Below are 11,284 nucleotides of genomic sequence, written 5' to 3' on the forward strand. Positions count from 1 at the left end.
GTAAATGCTGGTGAAATTAAGACTTCCTAGTTGAGCTTGAGAGGATAGATCACATACCTTTTTGGCTTCATTGGGAAGAGAGTGAAACTTGTCAAAGTAGAGGAGACTTCTTGCTGGACCCTGGGGGGAGCTTGTACAGGGTCAAGGCACAGGTTGTAAAGTTCTTCTTTGATTTAAATTAATACAATTAGATTCATTTTTCTCAACAAATTGTCTCATGTCATTTGTTTCATGAATTCCTTGACTTTCATGTTAAATATGTTTTATGATATTGGCTATTCAGCTGCTATTTAATTTGTTTGCTTGTCTGTGTTTGCAGATTCGCGACAAGGGATCTCATTTGGACCGAAGGAGCGAGGCTTCCACAAACTTGCGTTGGACCCAAGGTAGGCCTAAAACACTTGTTTGCCTTTGTTTATAAATGCATATTTAGAGAAAGATAGTTTGTGATTGGTTTGCTTGTCATTAGGTCTTCTTTAGATTCTAGGAAGGTCTATCTTGTCCGCAAGATCGACTCATTCTGTGTGACAGATAGGATACAGTCCAATCGTCTCAAAAATCTTGAAAGGTCCACAATACCAAGGTTCCATCTTCGCATGTGATCCAATCCTCAAGGAGATCTTCTTGGGGTTGATGCACAAGTACACTTATTCCCTAACTTGGAACTCCTTAAGCATCCTATTATGATCTGCATAACTCTTTTGTCTATCCCATGCTGGCTTCATATTCTTCTTGATTACCTACATTTCTTGTTTGATCTCTGGCAACATGTTTGGTCCTATCGACACCCTGTTCACTAGATCACTCCAATTGATGGGAGTATTAAAACTCCACCCATAGAGTGCCTCAAATGGACTCATCGTTAATGAATCCTGATAACCATTGTTCTAAGAAAACTCTACCAGTGGAACATACTCTTCCCACTTTCGTTGCTAATGCATGATGTACATTATTAACATGTCTTCCAAAATCCTATTGACCCTCTCTATCTATCATCTATTTGTAGATGATAAGTAGTGTCGAAGGAAAAATCTATACCCAAGCCTCCAAATAACTCTTTCCAGAATTTGGAAGTGAACTTGACATCCCTGTTTGAAACAATCTTCAAAACACCATGCAACCTCACTACATCTCTAATGAAGAACTATGCTACATCATTAGTTAAATAAGTAGACTTCACTGGAATGAAGTGTGCTACATTTGTCAACCTGTCCACCACAACCATGATAGAATCATGTTGTCTAGATGTTCTCGATAAGGCTATAATGAAATCGATGGAAATGACCTCCCATTTCCACTCTGGAATCATAATCAACTATAGTACTCCACCTGGATGCTTACATTTTTCTTTTACCTGTTGACAATCTAAGCATCTAGCCACAAACTTTGCCACTTGCTTCTTCAAATTTGGCCAATAATAAAACTTCTTCACCATTGTCAATGTATTTTGATATCCTCGGTGACCTGATTAGGGCTTAGCATGAAATTCTCTCAAGATAGTCTTCTTGAGCTCATTGTTGTCCAATAGATCTATCTTGTCCCTAACCCTGACCAAACAATATTTTGAGATGATAATACACATCCTGATCATCTGTACTCTCTTGTAACATGTTGTTAAGGGACAAATTCCCCTAGGGTCTTTGGGTTGAAACCCTATTAGATCAGAGGTTGTATATACAGAGAAACACACATTCCATACAACCATAATGCTAAGATAAGAAAACTATACGATAAGGGGTGTACCTGGGGGTCCTACATTCTAGAAGAGCCTTCCAGGGTCCAAACCCTCTTGGAGCTCCTTTTTCTCCTTCAACCTGCAAAACAATCAATTCAAGAAAGTACATCAGTATATGGACTAAATATCACAAAGAAATCATCTTCATAGTATATTGAAAGGTAGTTAGTTATGCAATTAAACAACCATTCACATATGAATCATAACATGGATATCATAAACATGAAGAAGATTTATGTCAGGAACAAAGATAAGTGTTTCTTTTATTATAGACAAATAAAATACAGAAAGGAATAATTTCACCTGATTCGTCCTTTCACATGCTCCAAGTGGAATCGTCCTCTGGATTTTTCCAGTCTCAAGCCTTTAACAAACTCCTTCCATGACTTACTCCATGATATCTCAAATGGTAGATAGACATCATCACACAAGGAAATAAGGGTTTCTTGTAAATGGGGGAAGTGCAGGAGGCACTAGGATCTTCAGACCTGGTAAGGGAAATCTCAACATAATAACCTTTCTCTGTCTTCTCTCCCCCCTTAGGCCTTCCCATTGAAGCCTTTTTATACTTCTCCCAAAGTAGTTTTTTAGTTGGGAATTCATTGGGAACAATTGGGCCACAGGCACTAACAGGTGATCAGTAGGTAAAACTCGCGATGTCCGCCCGAAATTAAGGAGATTTAATATTTTTAAGTGTTTTAAGACATATACGCGGGTTGGGTATACACAGACCCACGTACACACATGTTTAGCTCAGGGCAATGTCGCGTATAGGGAATAAAACAATTTTTTTTTTAATTTTGGACCAGGTCTGGAAGGAGGGGTTGCCCTGGGCCATGAGTGCTACATCACAAACCTCAAGAGTGAGATTTGGAGCTATAACACCTGTGCATATGATCCCCATATATGTCATCCTGTTGTCTTGCCTGTAAAATCCAATCTTGTAAGTCTGTCCCATAAGAAGTCATAGATGCTATATGATTTACCTATACTCTCCTGCTAAGAGCATCTACAAGCATGTTCTATTTACCTTGTACCTGGTCTTGAAATCAAACTCACTAATTGTGGCTAGCCATCTAGCTTTTCTGGCATTCAAGTTCAGTTGGTAAAATAGATATTTCAATCCATTGTGGTTGCTCATCAATACAAGCCTCCTTCCAAGAAGATAGTGCCTCCACATCTTCAATCCATTGATGATCGTTGCCAACTCAAGATCATGTGTTGGATAATTCTTCTCATGCTCATTCAGCTTCAGTGACTCATAAAACACTACTTGTCCTTCCTGCATTAAGAGTCCACCACATCCTCTCTTGCAAGAATCTATACATATCACAAACTATTTTTCTGGATCTGAAATCTTTAAAACTGGGGCATTTGTCAACAACTGCTTTAACTACTCAAAACTAGCTGCACATTCTTCTGTGCATTCAAATTTCTTACCTTTCCTCTACAATGATGTCATGGGATAAGCAATCCAAGATAATTTCCTGATGAACCTCCTATAATAACCTGCTAACCCCATGAACGATCTTACCTCATCCACATTCTTAGGATCTGCCCATTCCATAATAGCTTTTATCTTTTCTAGATCCATTGCTATGCCTTCCTTGGAAACAACAAGTCCCAAGCAATGTACCTCTATCTAAAAGAAACCACATTTTCTCTTCTTGGCATACAATTAATACTCCCTTAGAAATCTCAGTGCTATTGATAAGTGTTAGATACACTCTTCCTCATTCAAAAAATATACCAATATATAATCAATGAATAAAATAACAAAATTTTCCAGATAAGGATGCAACACACTATTCATCAAGCACATAAAAGTAGATGGATCATTAGTCAAATCAAATGGAACTACAACAAACTCATAATGCCCATACCTGATCTAGAAAGAAGTCTTGTAGATCGTACCTTCTTTAATGTGTACTTGATGATATCTAAATCTTAAGTCAATATTTGAGAACATTGTTGATCCCTTCAACTGGTCGAACAAGTCATCAATCCTTGGCAACATATACATGTTCTTGATGGTCACTTTGTTCAACTCCCTCTACTCAATGCATAACCTGAGACTACCATCCTTATTCTTCACAAGAAACATTGGTGCACCCCAAGGTGATACACTTGGCTTAATGTATCATTTGTCAAGTATTTCCTTTAATTGTAACTTTAGCTCTACTATCTCTAGTGTGCTCATCCTGTATGGTTCCTTTGATGTTGGTGTTTCCCCTGGTAGCAACTCAATAGAAAATTCCACTTCCCTGTGAGGTGACAACTTTGAAATCTCTGCTGGGAACACATTTTGAAACTATTGTACAACCATATTCCTCCTGAAGACATCCATACCCTCAACTTCCTTACCCTTTTCACTAGAAATATGCACTACAAATAACACACACCCTTTTCTGTGTCTACACTTTTCCTACATAGCTGTCACCATTCTAACTAATGTAGCTTTCTTCTTACCCTACAAGATTCTTTGTTCCCCATTTTCATCCAAGCATTCAATAGCTTTGTCATAGTAGCTCACCTTAGTCCTATGAAGATACAACGATTTCATACCCAAAAGCATACTATATGATCCCAATGGAAGTACATTAAAATGTGCTGAGGTAGGCATACCATTCAACTTGAATGCACAAGATCTTACCCAATGATGAACTATCTTCTTTGTACTTGTAGCCAACTGCACTAACCAAGAATCTACATGCACTTCTTTATTCAAGCCACACTTATCCAAAAGCATAATATATGATCCAATGGAAGTACATTAAAATGTGCTGAGGTAGGCATACCATTCAACTCGAATACACAAGATCTTACCCAATGACGAACTATCTTCTTGGTACCTGTAGCCAACTGCACTAACCAAGAATCTAAAAGAACTTCTTTATTCAAGCCACACTTATCCACTAAGTCAATATTAACATAACTATAATTAGATCTAAGGTTAATCAGAATAGAAACAACTTGATCACAAAGCTTACAGTTCATCTCGAAAATAGAATCCTAGTGATTTGCATGCTTGCTATCTAGTGTTGCATAAATATGTGGAATGATTTTCCCAACATCCCTAACTGTCTGCATGTCCTGTGCATTGTAAATCTGATGCCTACCACCCCAATTCTATGGACAATCTCTTTTTCGATGCTCTACTCCATAAGTCTAACACTGCAAGGACTTCTTGCCATCCATTACGGGAATTTTGAGGTCTAAAATACTCCTCCTAAAGAAATTATAAAATAATAGTGGAAATAATAAAATAATATTACATTACATCATCAAATTTTAGTGGGAAAAAATAAAAAAACTAATTTTTCAAATCATATTTTAAACTTATCTCCCTATGGGTTTACTCAAATTTCGAGCAACAACACTCCTTGGACGTAAAATTTGATTCCTCATCCAAGGATACCCATGTTGCATACTTTCGATGGATCCCACAACATGAAAAATGAGAAATACATGAAAAACATGATTGCAATCATGTTTTATCATGTATCTCATTTTTCGTGTAGAAGGGTCCATCGAAAGTATGCAAAATGGTTACTCCTTAGATGAGGAATTAAATTTTTCATCCAATGAGTACTCTGTCTCGAAATTTAATTAAAACTTAGGGATATAAGATGAAAATACAAGTTGAAAAAGTAGTTTTTATTATTTTATTACTTTTTAATCTTTTTACTTTTTTACTCCAAAAATGGTGAATCATCCCCCATAGTTGACATCATCATATTTAATCCTAGACCTCACAATTCCCCTAATGCACCCTTGTTCTGTTCCTCATACCAAAATCCCTATCCTCTGTTAGATGCATTGAAATTCTTAGGAGGTGTTGCATTCTCTTTGTTACCTTGGTTTTGAGGTCTTCTCTTCTTATCTAATTTTCCATTATTCTTCTCATTATCTTTCAAAACTGCTTAGTCTCAGATCTATACTTTGATTGCTCATAGAAATGATTTAGCTTCCTGATGGATTGTTGGTTTGAGGGGGCTTGACGTAGGTTCAGAGTGTGTTGTGCACCAACAAAACCCTCAACTACTAGCCTTTTTAGAAACAACCTACAAGCATATCGCACTCTCACTCGAAGCAGTTATGGGAGGCTGCAGAACCAAGTTTTTGAAACCGAAGGGATATTTGCATAGTGGCATTGTGTATTTACTTCCACTTTATATTGATCTTATAACTTTGCATGCATAAGAACTTCATGTAGATGATTAATTTAATATATTCAATTTAAACCCATAAACTCTAACAAAAAATAATATACCTTACAGTTCTTCGCCTAATTCAGTGAAAATCATGCATAACCAGATACATAAAATTAGACAATACACACATAAGAGATACATTACTTTGCCAAAAATTCTTCTTTATTAAAATAAATCTTCAGTACATATACGTCTTCTACCCACGCACCCAGCTACAAGTGGTATGCGCACTCAGCTGCAGACTCTTATAGGCCTTCGCGCACTAAGCTGCAGAGTCTTCCATAAAATTATAGACTATAGATGCAAATACAATAGTCGAATGATCTCTTCTATTATGTTCTATGATGATATCGTTTACAAAGTATAGAATCTTCCTAAATACATTTCATATTTACAAAAACCATGGTCCACATACCATGGATCCACAAAACAAGGACTAATACCTGATACCCATTACAAAATAAGGGGCTTTGATCTGCCCTAAAGCCCTAAAATTTGCACAATGAACATATCTTCGCCAGTTCTACATGGTCCTCTCCTTCTTCTGTGGGGTCTTTTACCCAAAACTTGGACCAATTTGGGTCATGTTCAACAGGCCCCCAACACTCACCCATGACTCGTCCCAAGTCACCCAGCTTTGACACCCTTGATATTTATTGTGATATTGTTGTGCACTGCGTTGTACTGTTGGACTATTTCTGCCATCAATTTTTCTTCCTGGCGTACCTCCTTTAGAAAAGATTATGTAGTAGGGCCAGTAGTCTTTTGTAGTATTTCCACTTCCCTTCTCTTCAATTCCTTTAGCCTCTCATCCACTTCCTGCGAAAGTTGCAGGGCTTCCTCCTGCCACAGCTGAGTCCTCTCCTGCAAGATCTATGCTTTTCTTTGAAGATCGTCTATTTTCACTTGGAGGTTCTTCACTTTAGTAGCCCTGTCATACAAGACTGGTAAGGTCTTCACATCTTCCAGGATCTCATCACGTCACTTATTCTTGGCCTATAATTCCTCCTTAATCTTCAATATGTTTGTATGCTCTTGTAGTGAGGTCCAAATCTCCATCGTATCATCGAGAAGTTTTCCACAATCTGCCACTGTATTAGATATGCCCTTCAATTATGTGTTGAGGTCCCTTTGTCTCTGTTCCCAAACCTTTAGTGGCATAACTGGCTACAACCTTGTTCGTAGCTATGATATCTATAATTCATATTCAAATTTCAACTTAGCTATAGTATCCTTTGAGTCCTTGATCATGAGGGTGAGCTTCATGACCTTTTCTATTGGTGCTTCATCCTTAAGGACCTATGTGTATGGAACTGTGATGAAATTCTCAGCAATGGCCTTCCCCAGTTGTTCTTGTTGCTACCTTGCTTCCTCTTTATCCTTAGCCAATTTCTCTAGTTCCTTCTTCATCGATGCTTTTTTTTACTCCGCCTTTTATTTTAATAGCAACATATGCTACTCCCATTCTTGTAATTCTGTGGTGATATCTTGGTGAAATACATGCAACATCTTTAGGGGTAGCATAGTGAAATTCATCTGGACACTGTGCCATGATTTGGCTTGCTCTTTGTTTGTTGATACTTCAAAATTCAGTGCCCCAACTGGCACGTGTAACATCCTAACCTTGAAATTTGTTTCCAGTCTTTGTTCTAGTAGCAACCACTGGGTTACCTACTATGGTTGCCTCACTGCCTGTGGTACCACCTTCAACTTCACTATGCCCTACTGCACCTTAGCCAAGATTGCTTTGCAGCGATTATCAATATTGTCCTGGGTTTCTATTTTGATCTCCTGGATCTTTTCTGTTATCTTGTCGATGTACCCATCAGTGAGGACAAGTGACACTTCTCCCTTACCCTTATCCACCTTTTGATTCTTTCTTGGTCTATTTTTATGATGAAAGGTGATTCTTTTGATACCCCCACATCACTGAGATGTTCTTCGTATTCTTTTCCTCACCCTGTTTCCTTTGTTTCTTCATTGACATATTTTCTACTCATACTTGCACCCTACAAGGTACCCTTTTCTCTCCCAATTGCTCCAACTACTCTAGTGGTTGGAACCATCAATTATTCTGGCCATTCGTGCACTATTGACAAGGGATCATATTTTGTTACCAAGTATGGAAATGGATGCCATGTCTATATTGGGTCCTTCATTTCTTTCCCATACGCCCTGTAAGAGTCTACCTTGAACTTTATGATATGAAAATACTATTTATACAAGCTCGGTGACAGTCTGGGATACTAATTCACCAGCATATGTAGCTCCATCACCATCACTATAAAGAAGATCTTGTTTTTTGTTGCATGCGTAAGCTCCTTTGTAAACCAGAGTGAGGAATACCTCGCTACCTCGCATACATCTACCTCAAGAGTTGGAAATTGAGAATCCTCCTGCTCCTTCCATGCAACAAGTGCAATAAGAATTAGTAACCAGGCATAGTGGAAGGTCTTACCTTCTTCCTGTGCCTCCCTACAATCCATCAAAAAATCTTTACATAGATAAGAAGCCCAGTTGGGTTGGACTCCTTTCTTGCACTACTCAGCCAATGACACTACTACTGTAGACACCTCATTGGCCCTGCACTTCCTCATGATATTCCCTACTAAGATATGTGCAGTGAAGTACACACCCTGATCATCAATAGATTTTATCTCATATCGTGGGATTTATTCACTAATCCACAATTTTCCTTCATCATCTGGGTCATCTCCTTGTCTTTGTTTTTACCCACGAATTCATTCGCAGGGTCCTTCCCTTGATATGGAAGCATTATTATTCTCCTTATGAGCATTTCATTAATTGAGATCCTCATCCCTAGCCAAATGCAACCATCATGTACCAGTGTGAGGAGTTGCCGCACACATATTGTACTAAATGGGCTTTGAATGAAGTGTGGAACATTCAGTATGTTCAAAATACCTGCTCTCTGCACTCCCACAACCCATTGTTGTGGTTCCAATCTTGTAACTCCGCTCTCCAGGTAGTAGACTTTATTCAGGTACCTACTAGGCTCAAATTGTAGTATTTTCTTGTCAATGAAATCCTAGTCTTCCATTTTGAGCTGGGGAATATTCCCTAAAACTTCTCCTTCAAAAGGTACCTCTTCTCGCAATAGTGGTGTAGAGGTAGCAAATTTCCCTTCCTTTCCCTAACTGGCTTTGCGCCTGACTTTCTCGGTGGCATGTATGCTGGGAGCACAGAGGGAATCTCCACATACTTTGTCTACTTCCATTGAAACTCAGCTTCTTCCTCACTGTCGTGAACCTGCTAAGGTCCCTCCTTCTACACCAGTTTATTTCCTTTATTCATGGGATTTTTGTCTTTATCCTCTGCGTTCTTCATCCCCACTTCCTTTTGCTTCTTCTTTCGCAGTGGTGTTCTCAATTCTACTGGAGAGACCGCAGCTGGTCTCTTCTCCTTTGTCTTCTATCACTGTGATTATGGTTGTGCCTGTGCTTGTGGTTGTGCTTGCGGTTGTACAAGCACCTTTCTTGGCAACCTTAAGTGCGTTGGGGACATGGGTACATTCACCCCTACGGTCTTTCCTGCTTGTGACTCCATGATACCATCTAACCCTTTCTTTGTAAATATCCTCACCAACTCTTCCCAGCTCCTCTTGGACATGCAATAGCTCTTCTACAGTTAGGCACAATTTTTTTATCTCTCTAGGTAACAATGTGTAAACTGTGGCCTGGGATGTGGTTTTTATAACAATTTTTAATTCCCAGGCTCATGATTGGCTTACATTTGGCTCATTTAATGAATATATGGTCTAGATATAGCCAGTTGTTCTTCATAAAAGATTTTCTCCAACACCCCTCGGCGATAATTTCCTTTTAACGATGCCTTTTTTCCTTCTAATGGTCATATTTCTGGCTAACTTCATTAGATTTCACCTTTGGCGCAGTCACCTCTTCTTCGTCACAACTCCCTTGGACTTCATCATACTCCTGAGTATCGTGCAATAATGTTCCTTCAGTGAAGTCCCTTCCCACGAAGGATTTTATAGTCCCATGCCCACTTTCAACTGTAGCTGGCACTAAGAATTCCTCCCTTCATTTTTCAATGCTAAGCTCCAGGTACATAGTCATCCATGTATATCCTCAATCTACTACCATTCACTCATCCTGGAATCATTTGACCATTCAACCTTGTGTGCTGAACAACACCACCATATGAAATGTTCTTGACGATATATGGCCCTAACCAATCTATTTTGAATTTTCTTGGGAACTTTGCGAACTTACTGTCATATAATAACACTAGATCCCCTTGCCAAAATATTTTCTTCTTGATGTGCTTGTCATGCCAGGTGATGAGGCTCATCAATAGGTACATTATATGGACTTCAATGCCACTCTCCAGCTTCCTTATGTGCATTAATTGCAGGATTTGGAGAAATTTTGGCTAATTAAAGTGCAGGAACTCGAAGTAGACAAGTAAGAGAGATTTTAGGAGATTGGATCTCCCTCCTTAACTCCTCACTCACTCGAACATTCCGCCACCAGATCTCATCAGCTCAGAGTTACAAGCATCCGAGCCACTTAGGTCATTGCTAGCCAAGCCAGTGATAATTAAAGACATGTTAATCTCGAGTTGGTATACAAGCATCCCTAAATTTAAGGAAGTTGTTGGTAGCTTAGGATTCAATTTTTTTTGTTATATCCAAGAGACATTTTCGAGATAAGACATTGTCACTGATATATCTTATGTATTTTTGATATTTTAATGAAAATGAGAAGCATTCCCTTGATACAACATTAAGTTGACCTAGAGGGCTGAAGCTCTTGGGTTAGGGACCAACCCTAGCAGCAGAGGTTCCTCTTTCTATACATGTATGCTTAGATTACTGTATTCACAGTTAGCTATTGTGATTTTGGTTTTGTTTAATCTGTAAGTATTTGAATGATTACTTAGTTTGCTTCCATTTGTGGATAGATAGATTAGTAGTATCATAGTGACAGTAAAAACTTCAAAAAATATTATGATAGTGGCCTTTACCTCATCTCCCTTATGGGATCATGATTTGTGGGTTCCACTCACAAAACCCAAAAAAATAGATTTATTGTTTGATTATTGCATAAACTAGGGTTTCTTGTTGAATGAATCACTATCTCTAAATTTCTTAGAAATATCTGCAATTTTCATTTTGATCTCTTGAGTTTTATATGGTTTATAAGCACTTCCATTCATAAACTTAGCCATTATCTATTAATAACTATGTTTTTCTTCCATTCAACTCATCTTTTCCATGTATAAATGAAATTGTGCATAAATGAGGAAAAGAGTGTATGTTGTTGCAGGAGCTTCTAATCTGCAGGGAGACCTC

The sequence above is a fragment of the Pinus tabuliformis genome, chromosome J (assembly GCF_031772625.1).
Source record: "Pinus tabuliformis cultivar Carrire ecotype Pingquan chromosome J, CPIR1, whole genome shotgun sequence".
NCBI lineage: Eukaryota > Viridiplantae > Streptophyta > Pinopsida > Pinales > Pinaceae > Pinus > Pinus tabuliformis.